Source organism: Cervus canadensis, chromosome 17 (genome assembly GCF_019320065.1).
Source record: "Cervus canadensis isolate Bull #8, Minnesota chromosome 17, ASM1932006v1, whole genome shotgun sequence".
NCBI classification, from domain to species: domain Eukaryota; kingdom Metazoa; phylum Chordata; class Mammalia; order Artiodactyla; family Cervidae; genus Cervus; species Cervus canadensis.
In genome coordinates this window covers 40,534,127-40,548,774 of record NC_057402.1, presented here as the reverse complement: position 1 = coordinate 40,548,774, position 14,648 = coordinate 40,534,127, and the positions used below count along the sequence as shown (strand labels likewise).

The following is a 14,648-nucleotide window of genomic DNA, read 5'->3' as shown; positions in this document are numbered from 1 at the left end:
AAGGAGGCTTTGGAAAGGCCGTGAAACAGCCAACACGGCGTCACTGGGTGGCACACTTGGCTGGGGGCCGGTCCTGCATGGATGGGTGGGGGTGGGGGCGCATGGAGGGGGCAGTTTCCCTGGCTCTGTGCTTCCCATGGTCCCTACATGTGATTCCTCTTCCTGGGCCTGTGTGGGAGAAACAGAGTGTGCACCAGGGACAGAGCTCACCCGAGGGGCTGCCATCATGGTCATGGTGTTTGTAGGAAGGGGAACCCCTTCCAGGGTCTGAGAGGGGGCTCTTGGCTTTCACTCAGAAATGAATTGTCCAAGGAGACACATGTGCTGACTAAGCAAGAGACTTTATTGGAAAGGGTGGAAAGCAGCAGGGTAAGAGAACCCAGGAGGACTGCTCTGCCATGTGGCCCACAGTTTCATTTTATGGTGATGGGGTGAGTTTCCAGGTTGTCTCTGGCCAGTCATCTGACTCATGGTCCTTGCTGGTGCTGCATGCGTCACTCAGCCAAGATGGATGCCAGCGAGGAGGATTCTGGGAGGTGGTAGGACATGTGGCATCTCCTTTTGACCTTCCTCAAATTCTTCCAGTTGGTGGTGGCCTGTTAGTTCCTCATTCTTTACCAGGACCTCCTGTTGTAAAATAACTCACGCAAACGGTTACTATGGTGCCTGGCCAGGGTGGGCTATTTCAGTCAGTGTGCTTCCCCTAACAATGGCACCATGGTGACCTCATTTCTGCCTTGCAACAGCATGGGAGAGGGAGCCACAGCTACCTCCTCTTTCCCCATGAGTAGGCTGAAATGTGAGCGGGTAGGATGGAGAGGAGGTAGGCTAAGATGTGAGAGGGTAGGATGGAGAAGAGGAAGCCAGGACCTAAGGCTCTGTAGGGGTGGGGTGGAATCCACTGCCAAGGATCAGGTCTGTCCACTCTGGAACCCAGGAGCCTGGAAAGTGGGTAGCAGCTGGCATCACAAGAGGCAGATGATGTAAGGGTGGTCAAGGCAAGAATAAAATGGAGGGGTTGATTCAGACTCTGTCCAGGAAGTGGGTGGGACCCCAGGTTTCCTCCTCTGCAGTCTCCAGACAAGCCTGAAGTTTTGCTCTTTGGAGAAAGTGGAGAAGGGGTGGCTCTGGTCTCAGGGACTCCAGGGACAGAAGGAGGTGGGGGTGGGATTCTGGACTGAGAAGGGCGAGGGTAGAAGAAGAAAGACTTCACACTAAGAGAACCCACAAAGCGCCTTCCCAACTCTGCACCCAGGAAGATGGCAGCAGGACCTCCATGCTTTAGGGAGAGCACATGTCCCTAGAGAAGAGACCTGGAAACACTCACCTATGAGGTTACCCCACAAGAAATCTGCTCTTCCCACCAGTGTAAAGCCCCCTCCCCCCAAGAAATCTTCAGAGAGCACTTTAGTGCTACTCTCTTGACTCTGAACAGATTACCCAGAATCCCTGACCATGTGAATGAATGTACCAGTGTGGAACCAAACAGAAAACAGGCATCAGAGGACTCAGAGAGAAAGGAGCAGAAGAGAAGCTCTTAATGAAACTGTCATTAATATTATCAGGGATGTGAGAGAGGATATTGGATCTAAGAGACAAGGAAGAGGTCATCCAAGCACTTGGATTCCTAATAGATGAGATAGAAGGCAGGGTGGAGGGAGTATCTAGAAAAAGAGATTGACAGAGAGAAAAGACAACTAGAAGTCTGGTCCAGACGATCCAGTATCCTACTCTTTGGAGCTGCAAAAGGAGAGAACAGAGAAAGGAGAGCTATTTGCTAAGAAATAAGACAAGAAAATTGCCGGCAGAAGAGTGGAAGCCTCCAACTGGAGAGGACTCATCAAGTGCCCACCAAGGAGCTCTGAAAATTCCACTCCAAGCTGTGTGCCCAGGGGCAGCCGTCCTGGCCTGGGCAGTCAGTGGGAGGTCTTCCCTTCTGTTTTCTGCAGGGACTCTCAGCAAATGATGGCAGTTGATGGTGGAATATAGCTTCCCAAGGAATACTGGTCTCTGGTGCTGGGACACAGGGAAGAGATCAGGACTGAACCAGGAAAGTGATGGTCCTCAGGCAGTTTGGAAAAGGAAGTGGCTGCTTGGCTCCTCTGCAGTGGGATAAGCAGGATGGAGGGAAAGAGATTTCAGTGTCGGGAAGAGTTAAGTAAGCCATGTGGGCAGACGGGAGAAGGTCAAGTTTTCTTCTCAGGCCAGGGGTCAGGACTTTGAGGTTCCCTGGTTTCCCTGAGCCTTGCCCTTCCTTCTGTTATGGTCAGTGCTGGCCCTTATTGGTGACTCTTGCTGAGCCAGGGCCAGGGGGCTGGAGGGAGGTGGAGGCTGATGAGGAGAAGAAAGTGGGAGTACCCTGCTGGGAGCGGACACAGCTCCCAGCTGACAGAACAGAGTCAGGAGTTAGAGGTGCAGTTAGCTGGTGTATGAATCACCATTGCTGTGTCACAAATGACCACATACCTGAACAGCATAAAGCAGCAAACATGCATCACGGCCCACCAGTTCTGGGGGTGAGGAATCTGGGAGCAACTTGCTGGGTGTTGCAGTTCAAGGACCTTTGTGAGGTTGCAGTTGAGCTGTTACCCTGGGCATCGGTCTCTGGAGGCTTGAGTGGGGCTGGAAGATCCACTTTCCAGGTTGCTCAGTCACGGGACTGTTGGCAGGAGACCTCAGCTCCTCACCTCGTGGGCATCTCCAGAGGCCTGTTCACAACCTGGCTTCTCCCAGAGTGAGTGATCTCAGAGAAAGACAGACAGAGACACAGAGACACAGAGGGACAGAGCTCAACCATGGAGGGAGCTGCAGTGGCTCTTGAAAATTTTTTTTATTGGAGTTTAGTTGCTTTACAATGTTAGTTTCTGCTGTACAGAAAAGTGAATCAGCTACACATATACATATTTTCCCTTTCTTTTGGATTTCTTTCTCATTTAGGTCACCACAGAGCATTGAGTAGAGTTCCCTGAGCTGTACAGTGGGTTCTCATTAGTTATCTGTTTTATTCATAGTAGTGTGTATATGTCAAACCCTATCTTCCAATTAGTCCCACCTCTCTACCCACCTTGGTATCCATACATTTGTTCTCTACATTTGGGTCTCTATTTCTGCTTTGAAAATAGGCTCATATCTACACCACTTTTCATATCTATACCAACAAAGGTCCGTCCAGTCAAGGCTATGGTTTTTCAAGTAAGTCATGTATGGATGTGAGAGTTGGACTATAAAGAAAGCTGAGTGCTGAAGAATTGATGCTTTTGAACTATGGTGTTGGAGAAGACTCTTGAGAGTCCCTTGGACTGCAAGGAGATCCAACCAGTCCATCCTAAAGGAAATCAGTCCTGAATATTCATTGGAAGGACTGATGTTGAAGCTGAAACTCCAATACTTTGGCTACCTGATGTGAAGAACTGATTCATTCGAAAAGACCCTGATACAGGGAAAGATTGAAGGCACGAGGAGGAGGGGATGACAGAGGATGAGATGGTTGGATAGCATCACTGACTCAGTGGACATGAGTCTGAGTAAACTCCGGGAGTTGGTGTTGGACAGGGAGGCCAGGTGTGCTGCAGTCCATGGGGTCGCAAACAGCTGGACACGGCTGAGTGACTGAACTGAACTGATACCACTTTTCTATATTCAACACATATGCACTAATATACAATATTTGTTTTTCTCTTTCTGACTTACTTTATTCTATGTGACAGACTCAAGGTCCATCCATATCTCTGCAAATGGTACAATTTCATCTTTTTCTTGATCGAGTAATATTCCATTGTATTCCATATGTGCCACATCTTTTTTATCCATTCCTCTGTCAATGGATATTTAGCACAGCGCCTTTTATTACCTTTTCTTGGAAATGTCATACCCTCACTTCTGCTGTGTTCTGTTGGTCCTGGCACAGTGCAAGTGGATCCCACACGAGGGTATGGCCACCAGGGAAAGGATCCTGAGGGCCATCTCAGAGGCTGCTCCCATGGGCAGTCATGGGCACCTACTGTACAGGAGACCCTGAGCTTCGGGCTGTGGTTATGACCAGGTCTTGAAGGGGACACCAGCTCCCAGGAAACTGACACTCTTAGTTTCTGATTCCCTCTCTCCTGTGCCCCAACCCTAGTTTCAATAGCAGGATCACTAGCTCATATCACCTTCTCCCTTTTCAGGCTTACCTCATTCACATCCCATGCTAAAGTCGCACGATGCTTCTGCCACAAGCTGGTTGGATTTGTAAATTGCTTGTCACTTCACAGAGAGGACTTCCCAGGTGGTGCTAGTGGTAAAGAACCCAACTTCCAATGCAGGAGACATAAGAGATGCAGGTTCAATCCCTAGGTCAGGAAGATCCCCTGGAGGAGATCATGGCAACCCACTCCAGTATTTGTGCCTGGTGGGTTACAGTCCTGGTGGGTTACAGTCCATAGGGTTGCAAAGTCAGACACGACTGAAGTGGCTTAGCACACACATATGCACTCACAGAGAAGTCCATGCAGTGAGCCTGTAGATGGGGGACAGCAGAGCTGGGGGCTGTGGGTTCCCCACATGCCTGACTCTGATGGTGGCATTTCACTGATGTCACCATCGTAGGCTCCGGGGACAGGACAGAGAGCTACAGTCCCTTCCAAGTGGAGCTTATGGTCCAGCAGAGGGACAGATGTTAGTCCAAGTGCTTCAGAGATAAATTTGAGGTCACAAATGACAAACACTGATACAAGAGAGACTTCAGGGTGGAAGGAGGTAAGGAGCCGGGCTTGGCTGGGGGCCCAGGAAGTACCTCTGAGGAGGAGGGCGGGCTGCAAGGGATAATTCCCGGTTGTCAGCAGGATCGCAGAACAAAAGAGGGCCCAACCCCTCTCATTTATGCTCCAGCTAATATTAGCTTGAGAAACAGGCAAATAATTTATTTTTTCTCAGAAATGCTGTGAATCCTTAAGGGTAAAGAGTAAAGGATGGAGCCCCCAGTTGAACAATAAAGACACCCCTCAGGGCTGCGTTTCTGCAGCAGGCGAGGTGTCTTCTCATGGGAAGAGCAGAATCACCCAGAAACAAGCGTCTAATTATAGCGGTGCCTTCTGCAGCACCAAAATAGGGGCGATCATCAACACTATCTTTCAGGGTTTTCACTAAGTCAGAACAATTTGCTAAAAATAATCCGTACTGTATCCGCAACGCCCCCAAACAGTGTGTGTTTTCCCATCACTGCAGCCGGCCCACTGCTCCCCAAGGGCCTGGGCCCAGGGAAGGGAGATGCTGCCGGCAGCCATGTACTTTGATTGGCTGGCTTTCACCCCAGGCGTGGCCACTGGGGCAGTGGATGATTGGGTGGATGGGGTGGACGGAAGTTAAGACTGGGTGGAAACCCAGTCTCCAGCAAGGGAGAGTCACTCAGACACTAGGATATCAGGAGGACTTGGCAGGAGGGAGCCGGTGCATCTCCCAAGGGCCTGCGGGGGCCTAGGGTCAGTCCTCAGTTCCTGGAATCTTACTGGGTTCAGGGAGGCCAACCCCCTCCCCCAACACACACACTTAAGGGTTACAAGTATAGTGAGTACTTGTCGTGTCCGACTCTTTGCCACCCCATAGACTGTAGCCTGCCAAGCTCCTCTGTCCATGGGATTCTCCAGGCAAGAATACTGCAGTGGGCTGCCATGTACTGCTCCAGGGGATCTTCCCAACCCAGGGATTGAATTCAGGTCTCCTGCACTGCAGGCAAACTCTTCACCATCTGAGCCACCAGGTAAGAACCCAAGGGATATAAGTCAGACAGCAATTCACTTTGTCCATGGGGAGGTTCCCTTCTAGGTCTCCATGCCTCTTCCCCAGATCTCCTTGCTCCTGGTCCTTCCAATCACACCTCCTACCACCAGCCCTGCCCACCCTTCTGATGACAGCCACCACCCAGCTTCTCAACTAGGCCAGTGCCTCCTCTCTTGCCATGAATTCCTTACCATCTTGGCAAGTATCCTCCAGACCTTCCGAGGAGCACTCAGATGCTGGGTTTTCCAGTCTTGTCGAGCAGAAATTCTTTTTTCTTTTTGCTTTTTATTAAAGCATAATTGATTTACAATGCTGTATTAGTTTCAGGCATACAGCAAAGTGATTCAGTCACACACATGCAAATATATATATATTCTTTTTCAGATTCTTTTTCATTATAGGTTATTAGAAGATATTGAATATAGTTCCCTGTGCTATAGAGTAGATCCTTGTTGTTTATCTGTTTTATATATAGTAGCATATATCTGTTAATCCAAAACTACCCCCCTCCCCACCCCCCTCCACCTCTGGTGACCGCAAGATTGTTTTCTGTGTCTATGAGTCCTACAGGCTGCTTCTCTGAGGCACTGATCTTTTCCTCCATAGTCTGCTTTGCAAGTTCCGGCATTCCTTTCCCATTGCCGTTCTCTTAAAAAACTAGGCCATTCACTGCTTTTTATCAAGCTTCCAAGAGCCACCTAAGAGGGAATCCTCCTAGGACATGTTCCAGGATGCTGCGTTCTGTGTGAGGAGAGAATACCCACATATCAACAGGTCTCTCTTACCTGCCTAAATGTCTGTCCCCATTGACTGGAGCCCCAGGTCTGTACTAGGCGGGTCCAACAGCAACTTGGGTGTGAAATTTCTCTCCTTCCCGCGCAGGCCGGCAAACTTCAAGGCCCAGATCAGGAAGGACAGTCTAGGATGGGGAGATTGGGACTTGAGAGCTTTGAGCCCCAGGACCCCTGAGCCCTTCCAGGGCTCCCTCAGGTTTCACTCCCTCTCATTGAAGACAGAGCCCCCATCCACTGCTTGAAGACTGCATGCACCTCGCAAATGCCTTCTAAGATTAGGGCGGCCTCCTGGAGACCAGCCCTGTCTCCCCTCCTGGGCATCAGACAAATAGAGAGCCTGGCAGCAGGCAACACAGAGCAGCTAGGATGACTCAGCAGAAAGGGCCTTAACTTGAAGGACACCAGGCAGCAGAGCCAAGCTTGGAAACCACCCAGGAGCCAAGAGAGTGCAGGGCAGGCACACGTGTGTGGCTGAACCTCCAGCACCTGCCAGTCAGGGAGCTGCCGCTGCTCTCAGTTCAGGGCACTCACTGCCCTCTTAGGTGGGAAATCTAGCCATCCCTTCTCACTGCCTCCTCACAGGAGCCCAGGAGCATCCGTCAGGTCACAGACCCATGCTGGGTGGGTGGACTGCTGAGGAAGGACAGTCTTGGTACTTTAGCTTCAAAAGCCATCTCCCACCAAACTCCCACCATGGGGGTTCCCTGCCAGTGCAGGAGATTTGGGTCATGGTTAGGTAAAGACAGATGTACCTTACCAAAGTTTAGGTATGCATCTTCCCGTACATAGAAAATCGATAAATTCCTTACTTGAACTATCTGGTTTTCTTTAATTAGTAGTAATCTTTTAATAAAGAAAATGAAAATCTGAGCTCTGAAGAATTGATGTTTTTGAACTGTGGTGTTGGAGAAGACTCTTGAGAGTCCCTTGGACTGCAAGGAGATCCAACCAGTCAATCCTAAAGGAAATCAGTCCTGAGTGTTCATTGGAAGGACTGATGTTGAAGCTGAAACTCCAATACTTTGGCCACCTGATGTGAAGAACTGACTCATTTGAAAAGACCCTGATGCTGGGAAAGATTGAAGGCGGGAGAAGGGGACGACAGAGGATGAGATGGTTAGATGGCATCACCAACTCTATGGTCATGAGTTTGAGTAAGCTCTGGGAGTTGGTAATGAACAGGAAGCCTGTCATGCTGCAGTCCATGGGGTTGCAAAAAGTCAGACATGACTGAGCAACTGGACTGAATTGACTGAATCTTTTGATGTTCTGACTACCTGATCTTTAAAATTTTTTTAAATTATTTTATTTTTGGCTACATTGGGTCTTCATTGCTATGTGAGAGCTCTCTCTAGTTGAAGAGAGCAGGGGCTACTCTTTGTGTCAGTGTGCGGGCTTTTCATTGCACTGGCTTCTCTTTTGTGGTGGGGCACAGGCTCTCTTCTAGGGAGCACAGGCTTCAGTAGTTTAGGCACACAGGCTCAGTAGTTGTAGCACATAGGAATGTGGAATCTTCCCAGACCAGGGATTAAACCTGTGTCCCCTGCATTGGCAGGCAGATTCTTATCCACTGTGCTACCAGGGAAGTCCCTGACTATGTTTGTTGCAAAAACTCTGCTATATCCTGGCTCCGCCCCCACCCCACCCTTGCATCTCTGAAGCGATCCCCTCAGAGCTGTCTGAGATGCTGTGTCCTAGGCTTAAATCCTCAGTTTTGTCTGCTGAATGACACTTTACTTTTAAGTCATGAATACAATTTTAGTCGACAACACTAAAGTCTTCTCAGCACCTGAAATCACCCCACAGTTGGTGGGAGGGGACTCCTTAGCCTCTTTGAGCTTGAGACTGGTCCCTTTGGACACCTTGCTATTGGGTTAGATGTAAGCAGACACACACCGCCCTTGGGGGCTCCTGCCGCTGGGGATTCAAGAACACTTCTATGTGGGGTGTCCAGATGCATCCCCTTTGCTTTTGGTGTCAGATGAAATCAGCCAGGTGTCAGTGACATGTGACACAGCCTCCTCTGCAGAGCCCATGGATGGGCTCCTGCATAACCTTGCCTTTAGGTCAGGTTTCCCCTCCAACCCTTTCCCTAATAAAGTGACTGAACGTGGCACCACTAGGCTGGCAGAAGGTAGACTGGTCCCAGAAGGCTGCCTGATGCCTGCTTTGTGGGAGCCAGGGGTGTGCTTGTTCAGTGAGTGTCTGGGGCACCCACTAAGGCTGCAGCTGGGAGGCAGGGGGTGTGCTTTGCTGGGGAAGTTGGCAAAGAGAGGTCTTCAGAGGAGAAATGAAAAGAGTGGAATGCAGGAGGCCGCTGTGCCCTGGGGGCACCCCCAGCTGTCCCCTCCTCATCTGCTGCTTAGTTGCTCTGCCAGATTTCTAAGGGAGGCCATTCTCCCCACTCCTTCATCACTACCTCTCCTTACCCTTGCCTGGTCCTACCCCAAGCACCCCAGCATGCATACTCAGACACTTCCAGTCGTGTCCAACTCTGTGTGACCCGGTGGACTGCGGCTCGCCAGGCTCCTCTGTCCATGGGATTCTCCAGGCAAGAATACTGGAGCAGGTTGCCATGCCCTCCTCCAGGGGCTCTTACCGACTCAGGGATCAAACTCTCATCTTTTGTGTCTCCTGCATTGGCAGGCAGCCTCTTTACCACTAGTGCCACCTGGGAAGTCCCTCCTCCCCTGAGCACTCCAAGCAAAGCACCAAACAGTGTGCTGAGTAGAGAAGCTTCTGGAATGCCTCACCTGCCCTTGACCATTCCAAACTGACCTTGCATGGCCAGGCAGAGGCACAGGCTGGCTGCACCTGGGCTGCTCTTGTGTAGCCCCTATAGTCTGTAAATTAGCTAAAAATCAGACATTTCCATATTTAAGAAAATTGACTTTCTAGGCTGTCTAGAAAAACTGGAAAATTTGGCGTTCCCTTGGGCAGCCACTGGCAGAAGCCCCAGAACAGAAGTCCCAGATTCATCAGCAGAGTAACTGGTATTTTGAATTTTATGTAGCTGTTTTGAGGTGGTTTATTATGTGGTGATAAATAAATGTTACAACCACCAAAGCTGTCTAGAACTATCTTCCCCCAATTTCTTGGCAGGTCAGGGGTGATCCCTCAAATTGCCCCATACGTGTTGGGGTCTGCCCAACTCCCCATGCAGCAAAGAAGCAAGGACAGCGTCTACGCTGTGATCTACCGGCTGAGACAGAAGGAGATTAGGGCATGAGGTCCCCAAGCAGAGTCCCGGCTACTGCTGGGCTTCTAACTGGTCATGGGTCCCTGCCCTCCCATGTGCGGGCTCTGGTGGTCAGTAACCCAGGACCACCCACACCCTTTCTCTCCCCCTCCCCCCAAGCCTGCTTTGCCAGTTCCAAACGGGGCTCCTGTGTTTGATCCAGTTCAGGGGCCAGCAGGCACTCTCCTGTCTCTCCTTCCCATCTGTAATCACTTCTCTAGCAGTACCATCAAGCCCTGCAACCCAAGCCGCTGGCAGTTTCCTGGCCCTAAATTGATCTTAGGAGGATTTGGTCCAAAGACTGGTCCACCTTTCGGCTTTGCTGTACTGCCCCCTGCTGGAGGGTCTTGCATGGCCAGCCCACCAACTGAAGGGACGTGGTGGTAAAAATCAGCAGAGCCCAGTGTGTGGGTCCTGAGGTCCAGATGCTGGACCCATTGGGCCTTATTTGGTCCGGTGCTTCTTTCCCTCTGATTCTAGCAAGCGCTGCACCTGCGGGACTCATGGGTCTGGTGTGCATCCAGTGAGACAGAGATTGTGCTTAGTCGCTCAGTCATGTCTGACTCTCTGCAACCCCACAGACTGTAGCCCACCAGGCTCCTCTGTCCATGGGATTTTCCCAGGCAAGAATACTGGAGTGGGTTGCCATTTCCTTCTCCAGAGACAGAGCTTAGAGGACACCAAGAAGTGAGCAGCAGTCGATGACCTTCACTTCCCTCTTTTCCGGCAATAACTGGAAGCAAATATTCTCCCCCAGCCCCAACTTCTCCCCCAGCCTCAGTTTCTCCTCCAGCCCATTGAGTTGAGTGAAGCCAGCTCCTACCTTAGAGTATAGCCTGCATACTATAGACTATAGCCTGAATATGAGGCCATACTCATATTCAAAATCAGTGAAGTTCTTTAGTAATGGTAGTTACTTTGGGGGGAGTGGGCCTCAGCAAAGTGTTTGGGTTGCTGGCCATGTTCTGTGTCTTTTCAAAAAATTAATTTTTATTGAAGTATAGTTGATTTAGAGTGTTGTTAGTTTCAGGTGTATGGCAAAATAATTCAATCATACATACAAATACATTCAAAATAGATCTATTTTCTCAGATTCTTTTCCTTTTGACAAGTTTTTATGAAATACTGAGTGTAGTTCCCTATGCTATACCATAGGTACTTGTTTATTTTATATATAGTAGTGTGTATCTGTTAGTCCTGAGCTCCAAATTCATCCTTTCCTACCATATTCTGTATCTTGATCTGGGTGTGGATGCACAGATGTCTTCACCTGTGTGCCTCTGGCTGTACACTTTGCATTTGTGTCCTTTTTGTGTTTCTGTTATAATTCAATAACAAGTTTATCAACATTTTTGAAATAGGGAAGGCAAGGGGGGAAATAGCCTATACATAGCAAATATTAATGAGAAAGAGTATGTGAGTAGATTTTCATTTCTATAACTAGTCCTGAGATCTGTGGCCAATTAGGACCACCCCCCAGGGCTCCAAAGCCACCCAGATCCACATGGCAGCTGATGGGGCCCTTCACCCAGGAAGGCTTATCTCCTGCTATGGTTGTTGTTGTACTTTCTCCCTGGCTCTGTGGTTGGACAGGAGGCCCTTAGAGGTGCCCCTCTCCCAGACCAGCCCTGCCCACCTCTGTGTGTAGAGCTCCCAGCCTCCCCTTGGTGATGGGAGTGGATGACCCCAGAGAGTAGCAAGTCCCCCTTCCTCCCATTGTCTCAGGAGCCTGAGGAATCCAACACAGTAGTTACTGTCAGTCTCCATTTCCACTCAAGAGGACTCTGGTCCTCCACCTTGGAGGGGGAGTCCCCTCACCCCCAGGGACCAAGACTATCAAACCAATGATGATTCAAGTTGCAGGGGTAGGCAGCAGACACTTGGGGTGGGTGTTTCTGGCATTACACTTTGAGGAGCCCCCCCCCACCCCATGCCCATTCCCACTCTGAGTCCTGGACTCAGAGGAGAAACAGGAGTATATTAATACACCAGTTGCAGGGCAACCTTAGGACAGACACGTGCTCCTGCTGGTGCCAAAACTATGTCTTTGGAAGGCTGTCACCATTCTTCCTGGCCAGCAGCTTCTAGAGTTTTCTCTGCATTTGCCTGGCACTTTCTTTCAGAAGTCATGACCCCTAGGAACCCCCTCAGTCCCAGCAGACCAGATGGACAGTCACCCCAGACACCTTCCAAGCCAGAGTCCCCCTGGGGTAGGACCAGATCTTGGCGGTCTCTATGTGCCCCTCAGCTGGCCCAGTGAAGGTGCCCAGGCTCCAGGCTGCAGCAGAGCAGCTCAGCTGCAGGCTCTGAAGAGTTTGGTGGACCCCCACTGATGTGACCCCAAGAAGTGGCAGCCATAACACATATCTTTGCAGGACTCACAAAGCTGGGCACCATCCATCTCTCAGGTTTCATTGTCATATTCTGTGCATTTTGTTAACTTGATTGGCTGCTCTAACAGGGCAGGCATGGGAGTGGGATGAATATTTGAAAGGTGATCTGCAGACTCGGCTCAGCGGTAGAGAATCTGCCTGCAATTCAGGAGACCTGGGTTCGATCCCTGGGTTGGGAAGATCCCCTGGAGGAGGGCATGACAACCCACTCTGGTATTCTTGCCTGGGATATCTCATGGACAGAGGAACCTGGCGGACTACAGTCCATGGGGTCACAAAGAGTCGGACATGACTGAAAGACAAACATTTCTTTTATAGACTTTTTAGGGCTTTCCTTGGCATTGTCTGGTTGGCTGTCACCCAGCTCTGTGAGACAAGCAGTGTTGAGGCCAAGAGGGGTGACTTAGTCTTCCCAAGGACCCTGAAGCCCCTGGTGTTGGAACATGCTCCACCCTCTTCTCCCAGCCTTGGCCCAGAGCTGTTCCCCACCTTTTGTGCCCCAGGGTCCTGCGCACAGACCTTCTAAATACCTTTCTGTGTACAAGTCCACCAGGGCTGCCATAACAAAGTGCCACAGGCTGGGTGGATTCACCAACAGAAATTTATTTTCTCACAATTTTGGAGGCCAGAATTTAAGGTTAAAGTGTCAGCAGGGCTGGTTTCCTTGGCTTCTCAGAGATGGCCCGTCATCTCCCTGCATCTTCACATGGTCATCCCGCTGCATGTGTCTGTGTCTTAATCTCTCCTCCTCATAAGGACACTAGTCAGAGTGGATAAGGCCCACTGCGTGACCTCATTTAACCTTAATTTCTGCTGATGGCTCAGTGGTAAAGAATCTGCCTGCCAATGCAGGAGATGCAGGAGACTCAAGTTCAATCCCTTGGGTCAGAAAGATCCCCTGGAGGAGGAAATGACAATTGACTCCAGTATTCTTGCCTAGGAAATCCCATGGACAGAGCTGGGCTACAGACCATAGGATTGCAGAGTCAGACACATCTGAATTACTGAGCAAACAAGTCCTGTTAAAAGTCCCCGTTCTCAAACACAATCATGTCCTGAGGTCCTGGGGGTTGGGACTTCAACTTAAACAGATGAATTGGGAGGGCACATAGTTCAGCCTAGCACAACTCGTTTGGCCTGTAACAGGCCTGGGTACCAGGCAAGCTCAGAGGAAGTAGGCACAGCTGGAGTGGCAGAGGGGCAAGGGCCTTCTGGGAAGAGGAGAGACCAGGCACTAGGGTCTTAAGGGGAGTTCATCTTGGGGTGGTGGGGAGGAATGAGCTCAGTTTAAGCGCGTATCCCGCGCAGAACTGACTCAGCTGTGAAGATAGTAGGTAGGCCCTTGACAAGCAGCACAGACATGGCATCCGGGACCCAGCCTCCCTGCCTAGGCATGTGGTGTTTTCGCACAGCACAAGGGCTCTTGTAGGATTCCCAAGATGGAGAGACATGGTTAGAATTGGCTAACCTGGAGGACTTGCTCAACTGTGAGAGCCTGGAAACCATGGATGAGACCCAGGGCTTGGATCTTCCACTGGCCACCCACAATTCATTCCGCTCTGGATGCAGTGCTGCAGAAACTGAGGGCATTAGAGTCTGTTTTGTTAAGTCACTAAGTTGTGTCCGACTCATTTGAGACCCCATGGACTATATGTAGCCCTGTCCATGGGATTTCCCAGGCAAGTATACTAGAGTGGGTTGCCATGCCCTCCTCCAGGGTATCTTCCCAACCCAGAGATCAAGCCCACATCTCCTGCATTGGCAGGTGGATTCCTTACCACTGAGCCACCAGGGAAACCTGTTAGAGTCTTGGGCATCTGGTTTAAATGTCCTGCCTAGCAGTCTACAGCTGTGTGACCTTGGGGACTTGACCAGCTCCAGGCTCTGGCCTCTTAGTTCATAAAGATGCTAATTATTATAGGGATTCTTTGGTTAATGTAAGTGAGCTGACACATACCAGAAGCACTGGTCCCATTTGCTTTCTTTTCCTTTTGCTTCTCTGTAAGTTGTTTCCTCAGTCAAACTGCTGGGACGTAAGAAGACCTGCATGGGCCAGAGGTGGTGCGAAACCAGGAGGACTGTGGTCTGTGCAGCTGCTCCAGGGAGGGGAGAGCTCTGGGCCCCCAACCTGCGTGGGTCCAGGCAGAAGGAGGCTTCTGGCAGGGGCAGGACTGGAGGTGCTGTGAGCTATCATGGTGAGCATGCCCTTGACCCCAGTCATCACCAGCCCCTCCATGTGCCTCCCAGAGCTGCCATTTCCAAGCTCCTGCTCCTGGTACTTAAGATCCTTGCAGACCCCAGGGAGGCTGGGGTGTCTCCTGGGACCCAGGAGACATGTGTTGTTGAGAAGAGGTGGTGGCAGCTGGGGCAGGAGGGAGGAAAAGCTCTCATGGGAACAGGAAGACCTGTTTATTTCTCAAACGGGCTCTGAAGGTTTATTCAGAATTCATGGAGGGAAGGAGGTGA

At 50.5% G+C, this 14,648-nt stretch overlaps 1 long non-coding RNA gene across 1 annotated transcript; it reads right to left on the bottom strand.

Moving 5' to 3' along the window:
• Positions 1-588: 588 nt before the first annotated feature.
• On the bottom strand, positions 589-6,897 carry LOC122455202. Its single transcript, XR_006273612.1, has 3 exons — positions 6,543-6,897; positions 5,949-6,038; positions 589-2,743 (listed from the first exon to the last, which is right to left on the bottom strand). It is a non-coding gene; the product is annotated as an uncharacterized LOC122455202 (long non-coding RNA).
• Positions 6,898-14,648: the final 7,751 nt, after the last annotated feature.